At 35.7% G+C, this 4,745-nt stretch overlaps 1 pseudogene; it reads right to left on the bottom strand.

The window, feature by feature from the left end:
- Positions 1–295: 295 nt before the first annotated feature.
- Positions 296–1,122, bottom strand: LOC132230972 (small ribosomal subunit protein eS6-like; annotated as a pseudogene).
- Positions 1,123–4,745: the final 3,623 nt, after the last annotated feature.

Here is a 4,745-nt window from a genome sequence, read left to right as displayed (position 1 = left end):
TACCATTGAGATGAGGAATTTAGAATTGCTAGATATGCAAATCTTATAATGACTTGGGGAATTCTCTCACTTTAAAGCTTGATGAATTTGTTTTCTTTCTGCCTGACAGAATCCAATATCATCTTTGCTTATTTTCAGTGAAACTAAAAAAAGTTAAAGATAATTCATTTGCCTTATGTTGGCTTGCATTTTCATGGAAAGACCATTTCTGGGTCTGTTCATACATGCCTGCATGTGTGAATATGTGTGACTCAGTACATCGAGTTATTTGTTTATTTTATTTTATTTTTTTGATATTTGCTCTCCTTTATTTGTTAGTTATTTGTTAGTTACAAAATCTCATTTTGACTGGACTCAGACTTAGAGGTAGAAGCTCTCAGAGAGGACAGTCTACGTCTCTTCGCAATCTGTTCCTGGCGTTTCTCTTTGGCCTCCTTCATTCTCTTGCCAAAAGCTTAGCATATTCTGCGGCCTCTTCCTTGTTTTTCTTAGTACGTTGTTTCTTCAGAGCAATACGCCTGTGTTTGTGTTGCAGGACACGTGGAGTAACAAGTCGCTGAATCTTGGGTGCTTTAGTCCTAGGTTTCTTGCCTTCTTTGTTTAGAGGTTTTCTCACAACATATTTGCGGACATCATCTTCTTTAGAGAGATTAAAAAGTTTGCGGATTCTGCTGGCTCTTTTGGGCCCCAGGCGACGAGGCACAGTGGTATCAGTGAGACCAGGAATATCTTTCTCCCCTTTTTTGACAATGACCAAGTTGAGAACACTGAGGTTGGCATCCACAATGCAACCCCGAACAGATTTGCGCTTTCTCTCTCCGGTCCTCCTCGGTCTGTAACAGGAGTGCCCCTTACTCAGCAGCAGGCGGACTCGGTCATGGGCCAAGACACCCTGCGTCATGGGGAAGCCTTGTTTGTCGTTCCTGCCACTGATTCAAACCACATAATTTTTCCATTCTTCACCCAGTGCGTCCGCAGCAACCTCTGTGGCCATCCGTTTCTCATAAAATGTGCGGAGTTTGCGTTCATCGTCCACTTCAATGAGTTTCTGGCAGCCAGTGGCTGGGAAAGAGAGGTTGAGCTTCATCCTGAAGCAGCCGACAGCCTCTGAGGCGCGACGAAAAAGAGCTGTTCGTTTATTTTATAATACAGTCAAAATCTAAAATTTGAAGTTTAATCAGTGGATAAGTTAGGTACCATAGCAGATTCACATATACCTGGCCTCAGTATTGCTTTTATTACTTTGGTAACTTGATTATCCAAACCAACTTAATCAATTAACAAGCTAGTTATTGTGACAATTTAAAATATACTTATTTTTCGTCTCAATGTAGTTTCACTCTACTTTTGGAAACAAAATAAGATCAACCAATTAAAGAATAATTGAATTCTGCTGTAATCAGAGTTGAGCAAGAGATAGAATCCTGTGAGAGAGATGTGGTTTAAGCTGATTTTAAAGAATGTGGATACACAGAGGTGAGTGGACAGCAAAAGAAATAAGGGGATGCAAACATCTTGAGGGGACATAGTGTAGAATACTTGCATTTGTTTTGCAAGTGAAGGTTACAGTTCTGCATCTCCAATTGAAGCACATACACACACACACACTCACACACACTCATACACACTCACACACACACTCGCTCACACACTGCAGAAATAACGACAACCACGGGACTATGATGCAGCAGCTAACGTGGTGGTTGGAAGCATGGGCTCTGGAGTCAGACAGCCTGGGTTTGTGTTCCAGCCTTTCTTATTAGCTCTGTGATCTGGGACAAGTCATCTGTAAAAATAAGGATGATTACAGTACTACTTGATGGAAATGTGAAAATTGAAAGAGAGAAGTACTTAGAATGTTAGTGTCTAGCATGTACTTAGGTATCAATAAATGCTTATTTGAAACTATTTGTGAAGGATGTTCGTAATTTTGTTACCTTCAGTATACTGCTAAAAGCTTCTTGAGACTAGAACATGCCTTCTATTTTTAATTAATTAATTCATTTAACATTAAAGTGTTGAGGATCTACTTCCTTACATCATGTACTAAAGATGAGCAATTATCTAATGGATATCTAATCTTTTTACATTTTGAATAATCAATATTTTTTAAAATTAAGCTGAGTAATTATCAGCTGATGGAAATATATATTAAGGGGTAGCCACTCTTTCTTCCTTGGTAGTTATATTATTAAGACCTTATAAGGATGTAGAATAATTCTACTTCTTTGATGTATCATCTTCTATGTGTCTGCCCCAGTAAAGGACTAGCCTGTCATATCTGGTCAATGTCAGTGTTTCAAAGCATGCCTTTCTTGTTTCAGTAATATAAGCGTGAGTTACATAAGGAAATGCCTAATAGATTTACATCGATTCAATTAATCTTAGTTCTTTCATTTGTTTGATATTTCGGTGTTGTAATGGATTTAAGACTGAAATGCTTTTTCATTTCATGAAAGTCAGGACTGAATGTCTAGGGTGAAGTATACTAATAGTAGTTGGCATCTATGTAAATTGTTTTTGATGTCTTGCATGATTAATATTAAAAAGAACATATTTTCACTTCTCATTGTAGAAAATGAAATGTGCCCTTTAGAAGCAAACAGCAGTTCTAGGAGTCATTAATGGAATTGGATACAGCCTCAGATGATCTATGATGTCATCTGTGATCTGATACTCTTTATATCTACCCTTTTCAGAAGTCAAGCCATATTGTTAAATCTAATCTGTTGGTGTCTTATGGTTTTTTTCATTTTAATTCATTTATCAATATGTTTTGATACACAGAAACTCTTAATAACAATTCCCCAAACTGGAGGAAATACATCTAGAAAAGAACTTGTATTAAAAGTAAGGAACATATACAAAAAAATTAATAAGTAGAGTAAAAACCCTTGATTAAAAATGGTCAAAGTAGTTGATCAGATACTTCATAAAAGATGTAATGCCAAAGGCCAATAGCACATAACAAGCCTCTCAACATTACTATTATCAAGGAAATGCAAATTAAAATACAATTTGATACTGTTTTTATATCACGTAAAATATCTAAATTAAAAAAACACCTGACAATACCAAATGCTAGTAGGTACTTCAAACTACTGGAATTCTCATATATTGCTGGTTGGCATATAAAATTGCTTGGCAGTTTTTTGAAAATTTAAAGAGTATATTCAGAAATTTTACTCAAGTAATTCCTAAGAGAAATAAACATACATGAATACACAAAAACCTGTAAAAAACGTATTTAGCAGGTATATTTATAATACCCCAAATGTTAACAATTTAATTGTCTATCAGCAGGAGAAAGGATAAACAAATTATGTATGACACATTGATGAAATGGAATACTTCTCAGCAATATAAAAAAGGAACAAACTGCTGATAGATGTGACAGAACAGAGGGAACACAGTGAACATTGGCCTGAGCAAAAGAAACTAGGCACAGAGAACATATTGTATGATTTCATATATATGAAGTTCAGAAATACATGTAGTGGTAGAAATTCTTATTTAAAATTTTATTGTTAGTGGCTTAATTTCTTTACTGTAATCTGAAAGGATTCGTTTTTCATTTTGAATCTGTTAACTTTACTAAGATATTGTTATGGGTCACTTTTCAGGACTACATTATGTCTTCATTTTTCTTCAATGTTCTTTTATTTCTGGAAAATTATCTTAAATTATGCCTTTAGATATTTGCCTCTTAATATTAATGCTTTTTCCATTTTCTGATTCCTTTTTCAGTGACACCAATTATGTGTGGACTGTTTTCCTTATCGCTATTTCTCTAATTCTTTAAAACTCTTTATTCATTTCTAATTTACTCTGCTTGCTTTAGATAAGTGTATGCCCTAATATATTTCGAGCATTATCAATTCTCCTTTTTGCTGCTTCCAAATGGCTTTTATTTACTATGCACTTTGACTTCTTTATTAAGCTCTGCCAATTCTGAATTCATCTTATTTATTGTTGTTTCACAATAGTCATTCATTTAACAGATATTTATTGTGTCCCCTACCATGTATTAGGTACTGTTCTCTCACTTGTGTATCTCTTCTATGAACTTATTTTACAAAGTCATCTTTCATTCTCTTACACACACACACACACACACACAGACACACACACACACACACACACTTTTTAATACTCACCTGAGGATATATATATATTTTTTATTGATTGTAGAGAAAGAGGACGGGAGGGAGGGAGGGAGGGTGGGAGGGAGGGAGGGAGGGAGGGAGAGAAAGAGAGAGAGATGAGAAACATTGACCAGTTGCCTCCCCTACCCTATGTGCCCTGACCAGAGATCAAACCTGTAAGATGGGATGATGCTCCAACCAACTGAACCACTGGCCATGACTGCACACACAAAATTTAACAGTAATGTGCTTGTTTGAAATTATTATCTGGTCTCATGATAATATTTTTTAGTGGTATTCTTTGTTTTTGTTTATTTATCCCTCCCTCCCTCCCTTTGAAAGACCTGTTCTTTCCTTTTTGATTATCATTCATCTTTGAGCAAAATGAGTCCTTCTAGGCCTGTTACTTGTTGGAGGTTTGTATGAGGGTGGGATCAGGACTTTGTTCCAGAAATAAAAGAAATTCTCCATTTGTCATTAGGTTGAAGGAATGAATGATTTATTTTAGATGTTATTTCTTCTCGCTAACCTAAATTGGCTCTGCAGTGTTGTCTTTATTTTGAATCCCACGTGTGGATACACTCCAATTTTTTTTAGTAC

Source organism: Myotis daubentonii, chromosome 3 (assembly GCF_963259705.1).
Source record: "Myotis daubentonii chromosome 3, mMyoDau2.1, whole genome shotgun sequence".
Classification (NCBI taxonomy): domain Eukaryota; kingdom Metazoa; phylum Chordata; class Mammalia; order Chiroptera; family Vespertilionidae; genus Myotis; species Myotis daubentonii.
The sequence above is the reverse complement of the archived record's forward strand: the minus strand, read 5'-3'. Positions and strand labels throughout refer to the sequence as shown.